The sequence below is a fragment of the Lepidochelys olivacea genome (genome assembly GCF_965140295.1).
Source record: "Lepidochelys olivacea isolate rLepOli2 genome assembly, chromosome: 4".
Taxonomy (NCBI): domain Eukaryota; kingdom Metazoa; phylum Chordata; order Testudines; family Cheloniidae; genus Lepidochelys; species Lepidochelys olivacea.
The window spans coordinates 110536500-110561276 of NC_140414.1; positions in this window are offsets into that span (position 1 = coordinate 110536500).

Below are 24777 nucleotides of genomic sequence, written 5' to 3' on the forward strand. Positions count from 1 at the left end.
AGAACCAGGGCGTGCGATCTAGTAGCTTCTGCGAGTTGCCAGAAGAAAGCCTCATCCACCTCATCCCCCTGGTCCGGTGGTCTATAGCAGACTCCCACCACTACATCACTCTTGTTGCACACACTTCTAAACTTAATCCAGAGACACTCAGGTTTTTCTGCAGTTTCGTACCGGAGCTCTGAGCAGTCATACTGCTCCCTTACATACAGGGCTACTCCCCCACCTTTTCTGCCCTGCCTGTCCTTCCTGAACAGTTTATAACCATCCATGACAGTACTCCAGTCATGTGAGTTATCCCACCAAGTCTCTGTTATTCCGATCACGTCATAGTTCCTTGACATCACCAGGACCTCCAGTTCTCCCTGCTTGTTTCCAAGGCTTTGTGCATTTGTATATAAGCACTTGAGATAACCTGTTGATTGCCCCTCATTCCCAGTATGAGGCAGGAGCCCTCCCCTCACAGACATTCCTGCCTGTGCTTCCTCCCGGTATCCCGCTTTCCCACTTACCTCAGGGCTTTGGTCTCCTTCCCCCGGTGAACCTAGTTTAAAGCCCTCCTCACTAGGTTAGCCAGCCTGCTGGCAAAGATGCTCTTCCCTCTCTTCGTAAGATGGAGCCCGTCTCTGCCCAGCACTCCTCCTTCATGGAACACCATCCCATGGTCAAAGAAACCAAAGCCTTCTCTCCGACACCACCTGCGTAGCCATTCGTTGACTTCCACAATTCGACGGTCCCTACCTAGGCCTTTTCCTTCCACGGGGAGGATGGACGAGAACACCACTTGCGCCTCCAACTCCTTTATCCTTCTTCCTAGAGCCACATAGTCCGCAGTGATCCGCTCAAGGTCATTCTTGGCAGTATCATTGGTGCCCACGTGGAGAAGCAGGAAGGGGTAGCGATCAGAGGGCTTGATGAGTCTCGGCAGTCTCTCCGTCACATCACGAATCTTAGCCCCCGGCAAGCAGCAGACTTCTCGGTTTTCCCGGTCAGGGCGGCAGATAGATGACTCAGTCCCCCGGAGGAGAGAGTCCCCGACCACCACCACCCACCTTCTCCTCTTGGGAGTGGTGGTCGTGGAACTCCCAACCTCAGGACATAGCATCTCATGCCTTCCAACCAGCGGAGTCTCCTTCTGCTTTCTCGCCCCAGACATATCATCTGGTCCACTCTCCGCAACGATACCTGTGGAGAGAACATGAAAGCGGTTAGTTACCTGTGTCTGTGTTACTGGAACCCGGACATTCCGCTTACCTCTTCTGGAGGTCACATGTTGCCAAGCTTCTTCACTGGCCTCTTGGCTCCTGTGTGCAACCTGCTCTATATCTGTAGAGCTTTGTGCCCCTAGAAGCCTATCCTGAGTTTCGTCCAGAAAATCCTCAGTTTCCCGTATGCAACGCAGGGTTGTTATCTGTTGCTCCAGACCTTCAATCTTCTCTTCCAATATGGAGACCAGCTTGCACTTTGTACAGACAAAGTTGCTTCTGTCCTGTGGAAGAAAGACAAACATGGCACATCCAGCTTTCGTGGGCTACAGCTCACTTCATCGGATGCATACTGTGGAAAGTTTAGAAGATCTTATTATATACACACAAAGCATGAAACTCCAGCGAGAAACTGCTGAATTGGAATTCATTTGCAAATTGGATGCAATTAACTTAGGCTTGAATAGAGACTGGGATTGGCTTAGTCATTATGCAAGGTAGCCTATTTCCCCTTGTTTTTTCCTACCCCCTGCCCCCCCCCCCCCAGACGTTCTTGTTAAAGCCTGGATTTGTGCTGGAAATGGCCCACCTTGATTATCATACACATTGTAAGGAGAGTGGTCACTTTGGATAAGCTATTACCAGCAGGAGAGTGGGGTGGGAGGAGGTATTTTTTCATGCTTTGTGTGTATATAATAAGATCTTCTAAACTTTCCACAGTATGCATCCGATGAAGTTAGCTGTAGCTCACAAAAGCTTATGCTCAAATAAATTGGTTAGTCTCTAAGGTGCCACAAGTACTCCTTTTCTTTTTGCGAATGTCTTTTAGATTATGCTTATAAGGTTTGTGCTATAACCCATCCATACTTACTGTATTTCTAACCTTATAAAAACTTTTGGTTTGTTTAACTGTCGGCTGTCATATGATGATTAATTCTGTGAAGTTATATAGTAAAAGTCACTTGATCTCTCAGGCTGTGTCTACACAGCAATGTAAGCGTAGGGTTAGTGAGACTTGAATCAGACAACCCATGTCAGGGAACCCTGAGCTTGAGCATCTACATTGCATTTTAACCCTAGGTTAAGAATTTTCTAATCCATGCTTGCACCTAGGGCTCTGGCATCCAGACTGCAGTGCACTGACCTGAGTCAAAGTAACCATATCCTGGAGTGCCAGAAGGCCAATGTTGACACTCTAGCCTAAGGAACATGGTGCACAGTGGGAAAATTCTATTGTCTACCTTCATGGACAGGCTGGTACACTATTCTCCCCAAATGGCATGGACATAAATGGTATTATGTACTTGCTCCCACTTTACTAACAAGTCTCGAAGCAGCCAAAGTGGTGACCCACTGCTCTAGCTAATAATTATGATCTTGGCAATCCCCCCAGGGAACCCAGAAGTAGCTGCTCCATTCCTCCCAGGGTGAGTGTCCCCTGCCCGCATGACCCACCTGGGGGATCACTGCTAACATCCCGTCCTTTAAATCACACATACACCCTAGCCTGGCTGCTGCCAGCTACAGAGCAGTGAAATGCGTCCTCAGGACTTGGAGTCCAGTGTGTTCCAGCACACCCTAGGAATCCCTTATCTCTGCTCCTGCCACACACCAGGAGGCTGACAGGAAGTTTTGGTGCTGGCTCCCATTCACTGCCCTGACAGTGCATGCAGCCTGCGCACCTCTGCACATGCAGCCCCAGGGAGGGCAGGGGAAGCCTAGGAGCAAATGCAAGAGAGCCGAGAGGAACCAAGAGCTGCCTTGCAGAGAGGTGGAGCAGGAGAACTCCCATCCCATCCCAGCCTTGGGAGGGATGACACCCAACCCAGCCCAGCCTAAGGAGAGATGACACCATTGGCTGGGAGCTAAGCCCTGCCTGGCAACTTTGCTCCCTGCTCCGGGCAAGCTCCATGCAGCAGCAAGGGGGAACTAGAGTCCCCATAGAGGGAGCAGGAAGGGGGAGTGCACTTGGCCAGTCAGCAATGGTGCTTATGACCAGGTGTGCTGGCTGCCTGCAACACTGCTTTTCTGCCACCAGGATCTGTAGGATACATCCAGAGGACTCCCAGGACCCAAGTCAAGCTGGGGCCACATGTACACAGGAAAGCAATAGGGCTCAGACCCTAGGTCCCAGCTTAACTCAGGCTCAGACCCCCTCAGCTCTGCAGGGTCCTGGAACCCTATGTCTGAGTCCTAGGTTAGTACAGTCGCAGTGTGGATACAAGAAGGGTTTTCCTTGAGCCCAGGGTCATACCTGGGTTTACATTGCTGAGGCCCAGATCCTCAGAATTATTTAGGCACCTAACTCCCATTGACTTCCATGAGAGTGAGACACAAACACCTTTGAAGATCTAGTCCTCAGTACTTCAATTCCTCATCTGTAACAAGGGGATAATATTTTTTTTCCTCCTACCCTTTGTGTGTTTGGTTTACTTAAGCCACAATCCTGCAAACACTTCTGCATTTGTTTAGCTTTAAACATGTGTGTAATTTCACTGTAGACACCTCACCTTAAGTAAATAATAAAAGTAGGGCTGGAAGATACCTTGAGAGGTCAACGCGTGCAGCCCACCACGACTGAGGCAGGACAAGTATACCTAGACTATCCCCCACTGCTGTTTGTCTATCTTGTTCTTAAAAACCCCCAATGATGGGGATTCCACAACCTCCCTTGGAAGCCTATTCCAGAGTTTAATTATTGTTATAGTTAGAAAGGTTTTCTAATATCAAACCTAAATCTCCCTTGCTGCAGATCAAGCTGATTACTTCTTGTCCTACCTTCAGTGGACATGGAGAACAATTGATCACCTGTCTCTTTATAACATATCTGAAGACTTATCAGGTCACCGCTCTATCTTCTTTTCTCAAGACTAAACAGGTCCAGTTTTTTTAACTTTTCCTCAGAGGTCAGGTTTTCTAAACCTTTAATCATTTTTGTTGATCTCCTCTGGACTTTCTCCAATTTGTCCACATCTTTCTTAAAGTGGGTCCCTCAAAATTGCAAAAAAAATACTCCTTGTGGGGCCTCATCAGTGCTGAGCAAAGTGAAACAGTCACCTCCTATCTCTTACATACCACACTCCAGAAATATATTAGTCTTTTTTTCAACTGCATCACATTGCTGGCTTATTGTCAATTTGTGATATTATCCCCTATATCCCACAGATCCTGTTCTGTACAACAATTGCCTAATCAGTTAGTCCCCATTTTGTATTTCTAGATTTCCTTTTCCCTTCCTTAATGTAATGCTTTGCATTTGTCTTCGTTGAATTTCATCCTGTTGATTTCACATCAATTCTCCAATTTATGAAGACCATTTGGAATTTGAATCTTGTCCTTCAAAATGCTTGCAACCCCTCCCAGCTAGGTGTCAGCTACAGACTTTATAAACATACTCTCTGTTCCATTATCCAAGTCATTAATAAAAATATTGACTAATACAAGACCCAAGGCATACCCCACAGGACTGCACTAGATATGACCTCCTGGCTGGACAGGGAACCATTGATAACTACTCTTTGAAAATATTCTTTCAACCAGTTGTGTGCTCACCTTACAGTTATTTCATCTGGACTATGTCAAAAGCCTGACTACAAATCAAGATATAGCACATCTGCTGATTCCCCCACCGGTTAGGCTAGTAACAAAGAAGAAAATTATTTTGACATGATATATTCTAACCAAATCTATGTTGGCAATTATTTATAACCCTGTTATCCTCTACATGCTTACAAATTCCTTGTTTAATAATTTGTTCGAGTATCTTTCCAGGTATCAAAGTTCGGCTGACTGGTCTGTAATTCCACTGTTCCTCTTTGTTCCCTTTCTAAAGATAGGTACTGTGTTTGCCCTTCTCCAGTCCTCAGGCACCTTACCCATCCTCCTTGACTTCTCAAAAATAATTGCTAATGGTTCCAAGACTGCCTTAGCGACTTCTTTAAGTAGTCTAGGGTGAATTTCATCAGGCCTTGCTGATTTGTATTACTGTAGCACCCATATACCTCTATATATGGGTGCTACAATATATACCATATATACCACCCACTATACCATATATAGTGAAGGATCAGGGCCCCATTGTGACAGGCACTGTACACATGCAAGTGAAATATTAAGACAGACTCCTAATATACTTTCCTGTCTACTAGCATAGTCTTCCTCACTGCCTACATCATACATTCACTCATCTCCATTCACTTCTTTCCACCCCATACACAATGGAAGAGCCTGGGGACCATGGCATCTCCTGAAGGCTGCTAGATCCTGGGTCTAGGCAACTGAGATAAGCACGTTCCAGAGCTTGAGACTCCTTGTCTAGAATACTTTGCAGCCTGCATCCTCCTGTCTCAACCACGAGCCTTGGTGCATGCAACTTTCCTCAAAGCACAAGGAGAGAGAGAGAGAGAGAGAGAGAGATAGAAGTGGTCACTCCAATAGAAGGATGCAATCTGTTTATGACTAGTGTTACTATCGACTAGATTGTTACTCATAAATGTAATTACTGCTGATGGTTATTTATCATGTCTCATCTTTTAAAAAGCTGAAGGGTTTTCCTGAGGAAAGAAACATACATCAACATCATCTCTTCCTGTGTCTTGGGTCCATGTTTATATCAACAGTATTTTGACTTCTAAAGACCCTCTGGCAAAGTTAACATCGTAAGACAAAACATTTCATTTTGCAAGGAAATATTTAACTAACCAAGAAAATGCATTTGGTTGTAATAATTTATAGTAACAGTGGAGAATCAGGACAAAGTCAGTTGTTAGAAATAAGATGCATTAGCTAAGTGGATTTGTTTCCCATAGGTACAAAAGATAAATAAGGCTTGTTTAGTTGGGTTTTCTTACTAGTTACAGCTGTAGGGTATCTTTATATTTTATGACCAATACTTTTACAAAGTAAAACAGAAACAAATAGAAAACATTCTCCTAGTGGAAGAAGGTGGGGCTGAGTATATAGGTGACATACAAACTTATAAAAATGGCAGTTCCTGACCCATACATTGTGCAGTCTCTTGCTTCATTGTGTTGCTAGATGTTCACACACTGTCATCATGCAACTTGAAGTACTGTGCCTGTTTTTAACATGAGAGGTGTCAGAAATTTGATAAATTCAAAATCAGCTTTCTTAGGTAGGGTATCTGTCTAACAATACACAAATAAGGATATGGGCTCTTGTACACACTCACACACATAGAAACAAGGAACTGGCAGACAGAATTCCTAGGGAACAAAGAATATTCTCCATGCTCACCTATGTATCCAGTTGACATAACCCTTGCCATTCAGGGTCTATACTGATTGTTAATTCTCTGTCTTCCTGTGTAGTGGCCTTCACAGTAGTAGCATTCTTTATTCAGAAGGGCCACCATTACTGCTTGGGCTTTAGAAGCAGCCCAGTTCTGAGGAAAAGGACCTAGGGGTGACAGTGGACGAGAAGCTGGATATGAGTCAGCAGTGTGCCCTTGTTGCCAAGAAGGCCAATGGCATTTTGGGATGTATAAGTAGGGGCATAGCGAGCAGATCGAGGGACGTGATCATTCCCCTCTATTCAACATTGGTGAGGCCTCATCTGGAGTACTGTGTCCAGTTTTGGGCCCCACACTACAAGAAGGATGTGGATAAATTGGAGAGAGTCCAGCGAAGGGCAACAAAAATGATTAGGGGTCTAGAACACATGATTTATTAGGAGAGGCTGAGGGAGCTGGGATTGTTTAGTCTGCAGAAGAGAAGAACGATGGGGGATTTGATAGCTGCTTTCAACTACCTGAAAGGGGGTTCCAAAGAGGATGGCTCTAGACTGTTCTCAATGGTAGCAGAAGACAGAACGAGGAGTAATGGTCTCAAGTTGCAGTGGGGGAGGTTTAGATTGGATAGTAGGAAAAACTTTTTCACTATGAGGGTGGTGAAACACTGGAATGCGTTACCTAGGGAGGTGGTAGAATCTCCTTCCTTAGAGGTTTTTAAGGTCAGGCTTGACAAAGTCCTGGCTGGGATGATTTAACTGGGAATTGGTCCTGCTTCGAGCAGGGGGTTGGACTAGATGACCTTCTGGGGTCCCTTCCAAACTTGATATTCTATGATTCTATGATTCTAAGTCAATTTTTAGAAATCGATTTTATACAGTCGATTGCATATGTCCACAATAAGCGCATTAAGTTGGCAGAGTGCGTCCACAGTACCATGGCTAGCATTGACTTTCGGAGCATTGCACTGTGGGTAGCTATCCCACAGTTCCTGCAGTCACCGCTGCCCATTGGAATTCTGGGTTGAGCTCTCAATGCCTGATGGCACATTCTCGCGGGTGGTTTTGGGTACATGTCGTCAGTCGCCCCGCCCTCCATGAAAGCAACAGCAGACAATCATTTCATGCCTTTTTTCCATGCAGACAACATACTGCTGTCAGCAGACGGTGCAGTAGGACTGCTAACTGTCATTGTCATCCACCGCTTCCACTGCAACTCTGCTCTGCTGCTCTTGTCTCAATAGCAAATTTCTCTATGTTGTCTGTCATGTGCTCCCTGGTACTTATGTTCTTCCCCGGGAAATGTGTGCGGTGCTAACTGTCATCCTCAACCACTTCCACTGCAACTCTGCTCTTCTGGTGTCATGAATCCACCACGCAGGTCCTCTCGTCGTTCTGTATAAATATCTATTCTTGTGGCATCTGTCATCATCCACCGCTTCCGCTGCAACTCTGCTTTCTGCAGACACCATACCACGGCAAGCATGGAGCCCATTCAGCTCACCGCTGCTGTTGTTAGCATTGCAAACACATCACACATTATCCTGCAGTATGTGCAGAACCTGCAAAAGCAGGCAAGGAGGCGACGACAGCGCGATCATGATAGTGATGAGGACATGGACACAGACTTCTCTCAAAGCACGGGCCCTGGCAATTTGGACGTCATGTTGGTAATGGGGCAGGTTCACGCCGTAGAACACTGATTCTGGGCCCAGGAAACAAGCACAGACTGGTGGGACAGCATAGTGTTGCAGGTCTGGGATGATTCCCAGTGGCTGTGAAACTTTCACATGCATAAGGGCACCCTCATGGAACTTTGTGACTTGCTTTCCCCTGCCCTGAAGCGCAAGAATAGTAAGATGAGAGCAGCCCTCACAGTTGAGAAGCGAGTGGCAATAGCCCTTTGGAAGCTTGCAACGCCAGACAGCTACAGGTCAGTTGAGAATCAATTTGGAGTGGGTAAATCTACTGTGGGGGCTGCTATGATTCAAGTAGCCAACGCAATCACTGAGCTCCTGCTATCAAGGGTAGTGACTCTGGGAAATGTGCAGGTCATAGTGAATGGCTTTGCTGCAATGGGGTTTCCTAACTGTGGTGGGGCGATAGACAGAACACATATCGCTATCTTGGGACCGGACCACCTTGGCAGCCAGGATGTAAACCGCAAGGGGTACTTTTCAATGGTGTTGCAGGCACTGGTGGATCACATGGGACGTTTCACCGACATCAATGTGGGACGGCCGGAAAAGGTGCATGATGCTCGCATCTTCAGAAACTCTGGTCTGTTTGAACAGCTGCAGGAAAGAACTTACTTCCCAGATCAGAAAATTACCTTTGGGGATGTTGAAATGCCTATAGTTATCTTTGGGGACCCAGCCTCCCCTTAATGCCATGGCTCATGAAGCCATACATAGGCATGCTGGACAGTAGTAAGAAGCAGTTCAGCTATCGGTTGAGCAAGTGCAGAATGGTGGTAGAATGTGCATTTGGACATTTAGAAGCTCGCTGGCACAGGTTACTGACTAGGTTAGACCTCAGCGAAACCAATATTCCCATTGTAATTGCTGCTTGCTGTGTGCTCCACAATATCTGTGAGAGTAAGGGGGAGATGTTTATGGTAGTGTGGGAGGTTGAAGCAAATCGCCTGGTGGCCAATTACGCACAGCCAGACACCAGGGCGATTAGAAGAGCACAGCTGGGCACCCTGCGCATCAGAGAAGCTTTAAAAACCAGTTTCATGACTGGCCAGCCTACGGTATGACAGTTCTGTTTGTTTGTCCTTGATGAAACCCCGTCCCCTTGGTTGACTCTACTTCCCTGTAAGCCAATCGACCTCCCACCTTCTATTACGGCTTTCAGAGGCAATAAAGTCATTATTATTTCAAAATCATGCATTCTTTGTTAATTCATCACACAGGGGGAATAGCGGAAAACTCGCAAGGTAGCCCAGGAAGGGTGGGTGAGGAGGGAAGCACCGGGTGGGGTGGTGGATGAGTGGAGGAGGGAAAGACAAGGTGTCATAAATATAAAGGGAAGGGTAAACCCCTTTGAAATCCCTCCTGGCCAGGGGAAAGCTCCTCTCACCTGTAAAGGGTTAAGAAGCTAAAGGTAACCTCGCTGGCACCTGACCAAAATGACCAATGAGGAGACAAGATACTTTCAAAGGCTGGGAGGAGGGAGAGAAACAAAGGGTCTGGGTCTGTCAGTAGTCGTCTTGGCCAGGGACAGAACAGGAATGGAGTCTTAGAACTTTTAGTAAGTAATCTAGCTAGGTATGTGTTAGATTATGATTTCTTTAAATGGCTGAGAAAAGAATTGTGCTGAATAGAATAACTATTTCTGTCTGTGTATCTTTTTTGTAACTTAAGGTTTTGCCTAGAGGGGTTCTCTATGTTTTTGAATCTAATTACCCTGTAAGATATCTACCATCCTGATTTTACAGGGGGGATTTCTTTATTTCTATTTACTTCTATTTTTTATTAAAAGTCTTCTTGTAAAAAACTGAATGCTTTTTCATTGTTCTCAGATCCAAGGGTTTGGGTCTGTGGTCACCTATGCAAATTGGTGAGGCTTTTTATCCAACATTTCCCAGGAAAGGGGGGGTGCAAGTGTTGGGAGGATTGTTCATTGTTCTTAAGATCCAAGGGTCTGGGTCTGTAGTCACCTAGGCAAATTGGTGAGGCTTTTTACCAAACCTTGTCCAGGAAGTGGGGTGCAAGGTTTTGGGAAGTATTTTGGGGGGAAGGACGCGTCCAAACAGCTCTTCCCCAGTAACCAGTATTAGTTTGGTGGTGGTAGCGGCCAGTCCAAGGATAACGGATGTAATATTTTGTACCTTGGGGAAGTTTTGACCTAAGCTGGTAAAGATAAGCTTAGGAGGTTTTTCATGCAGGTCCCCACATCTGTACCCTAGAGTTCAGAGTGGGGGAGGAACCGTGACATGGTGGCACAGTGGTGGGATTAACCTGAAATCATTTTGAGATCCAGTTGAGATTTTTTGAACTAGAAATACAGATTTTAAAAAGGAATTTTAGGAATTCCAGAAAGCAGCTTTGAAACTGAAAGCAGCTTGGTTTCTCTCTGCTTTGTGGCCAAGCAGAGACAAAAGGGGATTATCTTGTGAATTGCAGGTTTTCTTTGCCTGGAGGCAGTGTACTTAACTCCTGCAGGGAAATTCACAGTCTTCCAACCCAGAGGTTTTTTTTTCTTTTCTTCCTAAAAGTAAATAGGGGGTGTGTGCTCTACCCATTTGCCTGGAGACAAAAGTGGCAGGGGTTTTTTTAGGATTTTGATTTTTTTTTGTTTTACAAGGAGCACAGGTTTGAAAAGAAATTTTTTTTTCTTTGGGCTGGGTAAGCAGGTTTCCAAGTAGTTGGAGGTTTTTTGCTTTAATTTGGGCCCAGAGCAGAGACAAGGGAATTGTCTTTTTCTGTAGGCTGACAATCACTATCAGAGAATAGGTATTCTATTCCAGCACAGCAAAATTTTACAGCCAAGTTTTGTTTGTTTATTTCTAAACCTCGAGTGTAAAGTTAGTTAAAAACAGAGAGGTTAGAATGGCCAAATCCTCGGCTCGACTACAGCGGGAATTAGCCAAATTTCAGGCTGAGGAAAAACAAAGGGAACATGAAAGACAGATAGAACTCATGCGGCTGGAGAAGGAGGTACAGGAGGCTGCCCACAAGAGGGAAATGGAGGCAAGGAAGCATGTGGAGGAGATGGAGAGGATAAAGGCCCAGCAGAATATACCAACAAACCCTAGCAATCCTTCTCCAGGTACCACTTCCCATCCCAGAAAGTTCCCCACCTACAAGGCAGGTGATGATACTGAGGCCTTCTTAGAAAACTTCGAAAGGGCCTGCCTTGGGTACAACATCTCTACTGACCAATACATGGTAGAGCTGAGGCCGCAGCTCAGTGGACCCTTAGCTGAGGTGGCAGCTGAAATGCCTAAAGAACATATGAACAAGTATGAACTGTTTAAATCCAAGGCGAGAGTCAGAATGGGGATAACACCCGAGCAGTCTCGTCGGAGGTTCCGAGCCCTAAGGTGGAAACCAGACATGTCATTTACCCGACATGCCTACCACATTGTGAAACATTGGGATGCCTGGATATCAGGAGCAAGTGTTGAATCTCCAGTAAATTTGCCCTTCCTAATACAAATGGAACAATTCTTAGAGGGTGTTCCTGAGGAAATAGAAAGATACATCATAGATGGGAAACCCAAAACTGTAATCGAGGCAGGAGAGATTGGAGCCAGATGGGTGAAGGTGGCAGAGAAGAAGAAAACTGGTCGCAGTTGGAGCGGAGACCAGAAGGGACCACCCCAGACCACACCCTATTACCGGGGGCCGCCCAAAGCCCCACCTACCTCCCAAAGAACCCTCCAGACCCCTTATCGTCCCACCACCCCGTTCTCCAGCAACCCACCTCGCCCCGGTGATCCGTCAGCTGGACGATGTTTTAAATGTAACGAGCTGGGGCATGTAAAGGCCAACTGCCCCAAGAACCCCAACAGATTACAGTTCATTGCACCGGAATCACACCAGAGGTCCACAGGCCCAGATACCTCCCAGATACCCTTGGAGCGGAGGGAAACTGTGAGTGTGGGCGGGAACAAGGTCACCGCGTGGAGGGACACCGGAGCACAAGTGTCAGCTATCCATGCTTCCTTAGTGGACCCCAATTTAATCAACCCAGAGATCCAAGTGACGATTCAACCCTTCAAGTCCAACTCTTTCAATTTGCCTACAGCCAAGTTGCCTGTCCAGTACAAGGGCTGGTCAGGAATGTGGACTTTTGCAGTCTATGATGATTATCCCATCCCCATGCTGTTGGGGGAAGACTTGGCCAATCACGTGAAGCAGGCCAAGAGGGTGGGAACGGTCACCCGCAGCCAGGCTAAACAAGCCGTGAGGCCTAGCTCTGTTCCGGAAACTTCTATCAGGGCCCGGTCAGAGGTGATGGACCCGGACCCCAGGCCAATGTCTGCAACAGCAGTAGTGGATCCAGTCCCAGAGACCCAGACGGAACCAGTCCCAGAACCGGAACCAGCCGAACAACCAACACCAGACCCCGTGTCAGCACTGAATCCAGTCATTGCAACCTCAACACCAGAGGGCCCCACCGAACCTGAACTGGCAGCAGCCGATAACCCTACACAAGAGGCTCAGCCGGAGCCTGAATCCCAACATAGTGCACCAGCGGAGAGCGGTTCACAGTCAACAGAAACAGCTCCATCCCCTATATCGCTTCCAGAGGGACCAAGCCTAGGTCCCCAATCCAATGAGGAACTGATGTCTCCAGCATCAAGGGAACAGTTCCAGACCAAACAGGAAGCAGATGAAAGCCTCCAGAGAGCGTGGACGGCGGCACGGAGCAACCCACCGCCTCTCAGCCCTTCTAATCGATCCAGGTTTTTGTAGAAAGAGGACTTTTATACAAGGAAACTCTTTCTGGTGGACACCAGGAAGACTGGCATCCTCAGAGACAGTTGGTAGTTCCAACTAAATACCGGGCCAAGCTCTTGAGCTTAGCCCATGATCACCCTAGTGGCCATGCTGGGGTGAACAGGACCAAAGACCGTTTGGGGGGGTCATTCCACTGGGAGGGAATGGGCAAGGATGTTTCTACCTATGTCCAGTCTTGTGAGGTGTGCCAAAGAGTGGGAAAACCCCAAGACCAGGTCAAAGCTCCTCTCCAGCCACTCCCCATCACTGAAGTTCCATTTCAGCGAGTAGCTGTGGATATTCTGGGTCCTTTTCCGAAAAAGACACCCAGAGGAAAGCAGTACATACTGACTTTCATGGATTTTGCCACCCGATGGCCGGAAGCAGTAGCTCTAAGCAACACCAGGGCTAAAAGTGTGTGCCAGGCACTAGCAGACATTTTTGCCAGGGTAGGTTGGCCCTCCGACATCCTCACAGATGCAGGGACTAATTTCCTGGCAGGAACTATGAAAAACCTTTGGGAAGCTCATGGGGTAAATCACTTGGTTGCCACTCCTTACCATCATCAAACAAATGGCATGGTGGAGAAGTTTAATGGAACTTTGGGGGCCATGATACGTAAATTCGTAAATGAGCACTCCAATGATTGGGACCTAGTGTTGCAGCAGTTGCTCTTTGCCTACAGAGCTGTACCACATCCCAGTTTAGGGTTTTCCCCATTTGAACTTGTATATGGCCGTGAGGTTAAGGGGCCATTGCAGTTGGTGAAGCAGCAATGGGAGGGATTTACACCTTCTCCAGGAACTAACATTCTGGACTTTGTAACCAACCTACAAAACACCCTCCGAACCTCTTTAGCCCTTGCTAGAGAAAACTTACAGGATGCTCAAAAAGAGCAAAAAGCCTGGTATGATAAACATGCCAGAGAGCGTTCCTTCAAAGTAGGAGACCAGGTCATGGTCTTAAAGGCGCTCCAGGCCCATAAAATGGAAGCATCGTGGGAAGGGCCATTCGTGGTCCAGGAGCGCCTGGGAGCTGTTAATTATCTCATAGCATTCCCCACCTCCAACCGAAAGCCTAAGGTGTACCATATTAATTCTCTAAAGCCCTTTTATTCCAGAGAATTAAAGGTTTGTCAGTTTACAGCCCAGGGAGGAGACGACGCTGAGTGGCCTGAAGGTTTTTACTACGAAGGGAAATGTGCTGGTGGTGTGGAAGAGGTGAACCTCTCCATGACCCTTGGGCGTATGCAGCGACAGCAGATCCAGGATCTGTGCACTAGCTACGCGCCAACGTTCTCAGCCACCCCAGGACTGACTGAACGGGCATACCACTCCATTGACACAGGTAATGCTCACCCAATTAGGGTCCAACCTTACCGGGTGTCTCCTCAAGCTAAAACTACTATAGAACGGGAGATCCAGGATATGTTACAGATGGGTGTAATCCGCCCCTCTGAAAGTGCATGGGCATCTCCAGTGGTTCTAGTTCCCAAACCAGATGGGGAAATACGTTTTTGCGTGGACTACCGTAAGCTAAATGCTGTAACTCGCCCAGACAACTATCCCATGCCACGCACAGATGAACTATTAGAGAAACTGGGACGGGCCCAGTTCATCTCTACCATGGACTTAACCAAGGGGTACTGGCAGGTACCGCTAGATGAATCTGCCAAGGAAAGGTCAGCCTTCATCACACATCTCGGGCTGTATGAATTTAATGTACTCCCTTTCGGGCTGCGAAATGCACCCGCCACTTTCCAAAGACTTGTAGATGGTCTCCTAGCGGGATTAGGAGAATATGCAGTTGCCTACCTTGACGATGTGGCCATATTTTTGGATTCCTGGGCAGACCACCTGGAACATCTACAAAAAGTCCTTCAGCGCATAAGGGAGGCAGGACTAACTGTTAAGGCTAAGAAGTGTCAAATAGGCCTAAACAGAGTGACTTACCTTGGACACCAGGTGGGTCAAGGAACTATCAGCCCCCTACAGGCCAAAGTGGATGCTATCCAAAAGTGGCCTGTCCCAAAGTCAAAGAAACAGGTTCAATGCTTCTTAGGCTTGGCCGGTTATTACAGACGATTTGTACCGCTCTACAGCCAAATCGCTGCCCCACTGACAGACCTAACCAAAAAGAAACAGCCAAATGCTGTTCAGTGGACCGGATAGTGTCAGAAGGCCTTTAACAAGCTTAAAGCGACACTCATGTCTGACCCTGTACTAAGGGCCCCAGACTTTGACAAACCGTTCCTAGTAACCACAGATGCATCCGAGCGTGGTGTGGGAGCAGTTTTAATGCAGAAAGGACCTGATCAAGAATTCCACCCTGTAGTGTTTCTCAGCAAAAAACTGTCTGAGAGGGAAAGCAACTGGTCAGTCACTGAAAAAGAATGTTATGCCATTGTCTACGCTCTGGAAAAGCTACGCCCATATGTTTGGGGACGGCGTTTCCACCTGCAAACCGACCATGCTGCACTAAAGTGGCTTCACACCGTCAAAGAAACTAACAAAAAACTTCTTCGGTGGAGTTTAGCTCTCCAAGATTTTGATTTCGACATCCAACACATCTCAGGAGCTTCTAACAAAGTGGCTGATGCACTCTCCCGTGAAAGTTTCCCAGAATCAACTGGTTAAAATCGTCCTTGAGATGTGGAAAATATTGTTAGTCCTTATGTACTTGGTAGTATATTTAGAGATGCATGTGTCTTATTAACTCTGTTTTCCTAGAGCTCCAGGAAGAAATCCCAGCCAGTGTTTCACCCTAGCTGAGATTTGGGGGGCGTGTCATAAATATAAAGGGAAGGGTAAACCCCTTTGAAATCCCTCCTGGCCAGGGGAAAGCTCCTCTCACCTGTAAAGGGTTAAGAAGCTAAAGGTAACCTCGCTGGCACCTGACCAAAATGACCAATGAGGAGACAAGATACTTTCAAAAGCTGGGAGGAGGGAGAGAAACAAAGGGTCTGTGTCTGTCTGTAGTCGTCTTGGCCAGGGACAGAACAGGAATGGAGTCTTAGAACTTTTAGTAAGTAATCTAGCTAGGTATGTGTTAGATTATGATTTCTTTAAATGGCTGAGAAAAGAATTAGAATAGAATAGAATGTGCTGAATAGAATAACTATTTCTGTCTGTGTATCTTTTTTGTAACTTAAGGTTTTGCCTAGAGGGGTTCTCTATGTTTTTGAATCTAATTACCCTGTAAGATATCTACCATCCTGATTTTACAGGGGGGATTTCTTTATTTCTATTTACTTCTATTTTTTATTAAAAGTCTTCTTGTAAAAAACTGAATGCTTTTTCATTGTTCTCAGATCCAAGGGTTTGGGTCTGTGGTCACCTATGCAAATTGGTGAGGCTTTTTATCCAACATTTCCCAGGAAAGGGGGGGTGCAAGTGTTGGGAGGATTGTTCATTGTACTTAAGATCCAAGGGTCTGGGTCTGTAGTCACCTAGGCAAATTGGTGAGGCTTTTTACCAAACCTTGTCCAGGAAGTGGGGTGCAAGGTTTTGGGAAGTATTTTGGGGGGAAGGACGCGTCCAAACAGCTCTTCCCCAGTAACCAGTATTAGTTTGGTGGTGGTAGCGGCCAGTCCAAGGATAACGGATGTAATATTTTGTACCTTGGGGAAGTTTTGACCTAAGCTGGTAAAGATAAGCTTAGGAGGTTTTTCATGCAGGTCCCCACATCTGTACCCTAGAGTTCAGAGTCGGGGAGGAACCGTGACACAAGGCCACACTGCAGTTGAATGACAGCCTTCAGTTGCTTGGGCAATCCTCTGGGGTGGAGTGGCTGAGTGCCCATAGCCTCCCCCCCCCCCGAGTTCTTGGGCGTCTGGGTGAGGAGGGTATGGAACTTGGGGAGGAGGGCAGCTGCACCAGACGCCTGAGCATGTCAGTTTGCTCCCCTATTAGACTCAGCATTGCATCCTCCCTCCTCTCATGACGTTCATGTGATGCTTTCCTGGTCTCTGCCATTGTTTGCCTCCACACATTCTGCTGAGTCCTTTCAGTGCGGGAGGACTGCATGAACTCTGAGAACATTTCATCGTGAGTGCTTTTTTTTTTAACCTTCTAATCTGCGCTCGCCTCTGGGATGGAGATAATAGGGGGAGCAAAGAAACATTTGCAACTGCGGGAGGAAAAAAAGGGAGAGTAGTATTTATAAAGATACATTTAATGATGCAGCAGATAACTATAATTACAGTGCACAGCTTCATGGGAGGGAAAAGGGGAGAAAATGTGAATAGTGAGAAAGAATGTATGTATGCATTAGTGGCCAATATTGTATTTCCATTAGATCAAATGGGACAATGATCATCATTCACAAACAATGAAAATGCCACAATGAAAACACTGAAACATAAGAAGTAGGATAAAAATATATAATATAAATTATAAACTAAATATTAGTAATAGCAAGTAACCTTGCCTCCAAGCATTTCCCGGATCTCCTCGCCATTCTTTTTATTAGAAAGTTAATGAAATCATGTTAACATCAGAATAAACTGAGTTAGTGTTCAGTCATTAGTTGTGTCACTATATATTTAATGTTGAGTTGCAAACCAAAATGAAATTCAGTGTAGCTCAGATTGTGTCCTGAATATCCTTCAGCCCATCAATCTAGAAATAATTTTAATTAACTATTTTAAAATTCCTTTTGCCCCATCTAATCTTTTTGTATGATACTCCTGGTTTCCTCTTAGTATATTCAACATCTCATATACCAAGGTTTCCATGGATTTCAATGGGACATCTGGTATTTGCGATGGGAGGCAATAAGGTCCAGTAGTTAGGGCAGCTCCTTCGGGTCCAGAGACTGAGATCTATTTCAAACTCTTCCATTGGCTAACTGCAGACAAAATTCACCTCTGCACAGAGTGATAGGGCAAGGTCTACACACCACTTAAATCTAAACAAAGCCCTATTTTAAGGACTTAAGTGATGCCTAAGTCACGTGCTAGCATTCTGCTTAGGGGTGAACTTCATCATATGTGAATTTGGGGAAGTCACTTAGCCCTTGTGACTCACCCATTTTAAAACTGAGAAGATAATGTTTACATCTGTGAAGTGCTTCAGATCCTTGGATTAAGTGAAAATTATTTATTATTACTTATTTTATTATATCTTGGTTATCTTTAGTGACATAGGAAGCACTGAAAGGATTTAAGAGGTCACATGAGAAAAGGCTCTTTAAAACTTTCCTCTGTGTTGCATTCAATGCCCACTCCTGTCCTTTGGAGGCAACTGGTGCTTATGGGAGTGCTCTGAGCTCCTCAGGCTGCAGGGATGGCAATTATTCTTCATCTGTCCAGATGGGGCAGAAGGAGGATTGGTCTTTGCATCGTCCCTTAACCCCAACTCAAGGGCTGCAGATGATTGGCCTCACACATGTCCCTTGGGCCTAATCCAGAGACAACTGAAGTCAGTGGAAAGGCTCCGATTGTCCTGAGGCCTTTTGTGGGGACGCTTCTTTTAAAGAAAGCACTGACCACTGTGTCAGATATATTAACTTTTTACCATGAAGTAGTAAAAGTTTAATCACCTCTGTACAAGTTCTCTTAAAATTAATAGTCTTGAATGTAAACACGTTTTTTTAATTTCTTCCATGTGCAAAATAAATAGTGACTGCAGAGGAAGAGATGTTGCGTGATGTTCATTTGGGTCTAGCTTTGTGACTATTATTTATTATATCTTGTATTAGGGTAGCATCTAGTGATGTGCTATGAGCGGTCAATGCCCTACAAGTGTTCCCTGAGTGGAATGTCAGTTAACACCTGCTGTTAGCGTTATATGGACGTATGCCACAGTTATCACAGTTCAAATTCATATATAGATGATTTTTTTAACCTTTTCAAAAATTTCAGATGTTCAGAATCTTGAAAAAATGCTAATTTCCAGCACTCATGCATATGGAAAGAGCTTAGTTGGAAAGCTTTTCTGTTCTCAGCCATCTCTTATAGCTAATATTAATATTAATATTAAATTCTGATTGAAATAATCAGTGCCGTTTGGTGCTTGGGGACAGAATGGATATTAGGAACAAATGTAGTATTGGCAAAAGATTGAGTGGATGACAAAATCCTTGAATGGGTCAAAGATTGTTTAGTTGAAAAGCATGATTACCATGGCAAAAGAATTATAATGAGCAATATGATTATTTCATTTGCAAAAAGTAAAGCTGAATGCAAGTTAAGTTGAAAAAGTGGAACTTTATTAAATCCAGTGCACTACTCCATACTTATGGCTACTTTGCTTCCAGCCCAACTCTCCATGTTTCCTGTTTTTCTGGTGTCTCATCAATAACAGCCCCTCCAGAGAACATGGGCCTTCTGAATCCAGTTTCACTGATCCTGGTACAATGGTAGATTTTTAAAACATGTGTAAGTTGTGTTTATATTCAACATGTGGGATAAAACATGCTGCACCTTAAAACCTATGACTAGTACAGTGTAATCTGAGTAGTCTGACCTTGTGACATGAAATCTACCCAATATTCAGCAAATGTTTGGTATACAATTATTCAGCCTGCTAGACATTTATTTTTATGTAGGATCAGAATAGTATACACCAGAACACCTTGCTTTTTCCTAAGGCATAAAGGTGTAATGTTTACCATTTAGTATGTTTTTGTCATGGCTAGAAATTTAAGGATGGAGTTCATAAGGTACTGAGGACCTCCTGGAAGGTGGTGAGTACCCTGAACTGCTAGGCCAAGATTCTTAAAACAACAGATGCCTAAAGTTAGCTGCATAAATAAGTGATCTGATTTTCAAAGGTGTTAAACACCCATCAGCATCCACTGACTTCTGTGACAACTGCTGGTTACTGAGCACCTGTGTCACGGCACCTTCTCCTCCCATCTTCCTAGCTCTCACACAGACCACTTTGCTTGTGTGGATACCACTGTGTAGTTTATTTACAGTGCTTCACCTCGCCACCTTTTACATACTTATGCGATCATACTATTCATACTAACTGCCTGTTCTCCCAAGGGATGGGATTGTCGGGGTGGGAAAAAGTCTCTCCACACAGAGAGCTCCCTTTATCAGGTCCAACTTGCTCACCCACATGCACATGCTCCCCCTCCCTTCTTCCACCACTTACACATACTTCCTGTTCTCTTTTCTCCAATCTCCTTGTTTATGGGCTAATTAGTTTATGAGCTCCCATACCCTATTCCCATCTGGTAATCAGGAACTCCTCTCCTTAATCAGGTTCTCCTCAGGGGCCTAACTTGTTAAACAGTGATCTGAGTGCTGGTTCAGCTGCTGATTCCCAGCACTCTGTCATATACCTCCTCCCATGCCTGATGGAAAGATGTTTCTTTCTCCACACTCCCTGCCTCTTTTACTGGAGATGCTACTCAACTTCAGCCTTCGTTTGCCCACAGAATGTTCATCTAGGATCTCTTTGTGGGTTCCATCCATTCTCCATCCACAAAAATCATATTTGGTGAGTGGAAGTCTCCCCCATTATTCCAATTTGGCCCACAAGTCCTCACACCTGGGGCAATCGGGGGAGGGGGAGCATTCCCCTCATTCTGACCCTATTTGTTTTGTTGAGGGGACTGCTTGTATCTCTCCTTCTCCTGGTTACCCATAGCCACTTATTCTCCTAATCCTCCAACTCTTCTGGGGTTCCCTCCCTTTGGCATTCTGGAGATGGGAGTTCTGATAACTGTTCAACCCCTATTAACAAGCGTGGGTTATCTTTATCTGCTGAGACTATTTCCTTGTCTTTTTTCTCTTCCCCTTTCATCTCTTGGGTATTCCCCTTTCTGTATTTTCTTTTTTGGCTTGTGTTCTCCTGTCTCATATTTTCCAAACTTTCTATGTTTACTGGCTCTTTTCTCTTCCCCATGGGTTTCATTCCTTCCCTCCAGGGTTTCTGGATGTCCCTTTGCTTCCTAAATGGGAAGGGGCTCAAGTCTGTGCCTAACATAAGGGTTTGAGGGATCCCCTCCACTACCCCAACCGACTCCCTTTTAAACTTCCCCCAAACTTCTAGGGCAGATTTTTTTATCCCCATGTTTATATATATATTACAGCCTCATTCTTGCTCAATGAAGTGTCCAATGGGGTTTTATCAGTTCTCACCTTAGTAATGAACAGGCTGAGACAGTGTCCACTAGACTCCTTTAATTCCTCCCTATGTTACAGAAATAGTTGATAACTTCTTCATTTCTTCCTACCCAGGAGTCCTGGCCCAACCACAGAATTCTGTAAACCCACACTCCACATATGGACAATTTATTTTTATGAATCCCTGCCACCAACACTGGTATCACATAAACATCCAAGACCCTGTCAGTGTTCCACTGGGCTCCTCCTTCTTCTTCTCAGTTCCCTGTCTGAATTTAGTTTTCTGGTCTTCCTGCCCAGATCCAAACCCTTCAAATAACGACCTCCTCTAAAATGTCAGCTTCTACAATTTCCTCTATTAGTTTAATTGCCACATCTAGGGTGTTGGGTTGATGCTGCCTGACCCATATTCGGGTATGGTCCACAAGATTCTGAAGGAACTATTCAAGAATGACAGTGTCTATAATGTCAACCATGGTTTGGGTGTGCAATTGCTGCAACAAGTGGCCCAGTCTGTCTGTTTTGGGGCAAATGTCTGGGACTGTAGTCTCCCAGTGCATCTTGCGGCTCAAAACGTTTTTGCTGGTACATTTTTATCAAATATTTTTATCAACCACACAGTTGAGGATGGCTGCCTTAACCATTTTGTAGTTCTTTGCTTGCTTGAGAGCCATGTAGATCATCTGAGCTTCTCCTGTTAAATAGACTGCTATCTTTAGGGCCCAGATTCCCTTATCCCGTCATGCCCTCATAGCATCTCTCTCAAATATGGCCAAAAATGCATCGGGGTCATCTAGAGGCCCCGTCTCATGGAGACCTACCCCCCATATCTGAATGCTGATCCCTGCCACAGGGTTTACCACAATTTGTAGCAGTTGTTACTGTACCTAGACTTGCTCTCAAATAAAGTCCTGTAGGCTTTTCTGTTGCTCAGCCTGGTTAAACAGAGTGTTGCTTCAGTTGCTGATTCTCAGCACTCTGTCACAGCACCTTTGAAAAGGAGTCCATTCATTTAGCTGCTTAAATCAGGATCTAGGAGGCTGATTGTGGGAGCCCATATTTTGGAATATTGATTCCCCATGGAATTCAGGATGCTGAGCACCTCATAATATCAGCCCTTATTCAAGGTAAGAGATCAGTAGCTAACACCATGAAGCCACCTATTTTCCACTGCTGTCTCTTTAATGATGAATCACATTTTATTCTGATGGATAATTTGACAGTGCTGGATTCTATTGTCTTGTTTGTTCATGGCAGTATAAAATTCAGAAATGCGCAACTCTTCCCCTCTCCTCCCTAAAAACACCCACAAAACTTTTCAGGAATTAACATTAATCCCTGGTGGCCTAGAAGCTGCCTAGTCACTCTCCAAGATGGGAAACAAAATAAGCATTCAAAAATTATATTTGTTACAAGCAATGCAAATCACAGATTTAAGACCTTTATTGTTAGGACCAAGCATTACATTATAAGGATATGTGTTAAAATTCACTTTCAGTTAAAATATAACAGTGAACAGCACTCTGTTTGAAATGGGGAAATGTAAATAAGAAAATACACTGCTATGTGGCTTTCTGCTTGTTTAAGCATAATCATAAACTTGACATTCTCAGTAATTACCATAAATCATAAAGAAAGACGATCAACTGCTGCTTTACCTGTATGGAAAGAATTGTTGTAGTCATATCTGCCAGTCTGGGATATTAAAGAGATGAAGACAAGAAAATGCTCAGCCTACTGTAAAGGCAATCGTGGAAGACAGTCAACGGCAAATGTATGGAAAAGAAAGGGGCTGGAAGCTTGAAACAAAATAAAGGATGTCACCCATAATTATGTGAACATAATCCTTTCCTTCAAAGGCTCATGAAAAGAGACACATGATGAATTGCATCCTCTTGGAAATATGCTAATCATTTAGTTCAATGGTATTATACAACTCACCACATTTATGCAGCTTGACTTAGAATGAATACACATAGCTACTGTATATTTAAAATCTCTTTAATGCTGTGACAGTCCTGGTACTCTGTTTCTAGGAAACACCATCCAAACTCACCTGCTATTGTAGTTCCTAATGTGCCCTCCAAACAGATAAACAATATTGTAAACTGCTACAAAGACACAAGCATGAACCACCAGCAATGAAAGAGTTAAATTAGCAGCACTCACAACCAAACGTAACTTTCAAGATTCTTCAAATATTTGCTCTCGTAATTCTCAAGGCACATTGTTTTCAATAAAACCATAAATTATGTTTTGAAGTATTATTACTTAATATGTATAGTATGTACAAATGGTTTATGGCAAAACTGGAAGTGGACATCACCAAACACATTTGAAAAGGATCTCTAATTTGTGCACATTCAAAATATTTGCACACCCATTTACAAGAAAAATGTATGCACAAATTGGATAATTTGTGTCCAATCTGCATGTACAAATGTATGTCTGTACATGAAAATGCAGACTCTCAACAGAAAATAAAAGGCCCTTTGAAATTTTTGTCCAGCATATTCAGCATCTGATAATTTTAAAATTTCCAACTTCCAAATAATAATGGCTTATTATTTTATACTATTTAGCTTTGTAATACCTCTTTGAGTGTTTGACTGATTTGACTGAGACTAATAACTCATTTGTAAGATTGTAGCTCTGCTGTAAAAGCAGCATTTATTACCCTGTCATCTTGATTATTTTCATTGTGAATACATAAATGGAAAACATTTTGTTAGTTGTCTAAATGGATCAATTAACAGACTCTGCTTTTAAAGTTGAGGTGCAATGATCTTTCACCTGCAGAGATACAAAGAAATATACATGAGAAGGAAATGGAAGTAGAAATGTGTTTCCAACTTACAGAAAAGTACAAGGTCATGGATGATTATTAAACCTTACCAGGGAAGCAATTGCTACTGTGCAGTTTTCTTCATAAAAGCAATTCCTGTCATCATTCAGAAACTGAATAACTTATTGTCAAACTAAAAACATGCTTGTTGTGCTAGTTCTTCTGGATTTCTTTCACACTAATGAGTAACAATGAGTTGGTATCAGTCCCAGTTCACTGCCTAGTGAGTTTTGACTTCATTCAGCAAAGGTGGAGTGCCCTGAATGCTTCAGTACTAGACTTGATTATTGTATAGTGTCATCCAAGTTCTTTTTGAGGTAAATGCCATCAGTGTATTCATGACATCATTAACTTCCGTTTGCAGTGTTGTAGCTGTGTCAGTCCCAGGACATGAGAGAAAGGTAGGGGAAGTAATATCTTTTATTGTTAGTGAGAGAGACAAGCTTTTGAGATACATAGAGCTCTTCTTCAGGTCTGAGAAAGGTACTCAGAGCATCACAGCTAAATATAAGCCAAACAAGTAGTTTAGCATAAGCAGTAAATACATATTCTAAGGGACCATTCAAGGCAAAGTGGCCCCCATAGTCATAGAACAGAAAAGGGGGGTTAGTGGGTTACAGATTGTTGTAATAAATAAATCCAGTGTCCTTATTAAGACCACAATCTCTAGAGTCTAGCAAATTTAAGCTCCCAGGCTGGTCTTTCAAAAGTGTTGTGCAGGTTTTCTTTGAGGATGAGGACTGATAGGTCAGATAAAGACTGATTCCTTTGTGAGACGTGTTCAGCCACAGGTGTTATGGTATTTTTGTCTTTTATTATTTTCCTATGTGAGTTCATTCATGAGCCTAGTGAATACCTAGTTTCACCAATATAATTGTTATTGGGGCATTTCATGCACTGGCTGAGGTACATTACATGTTGTGGTAAGCATGTATAGGACTCATGGATCTT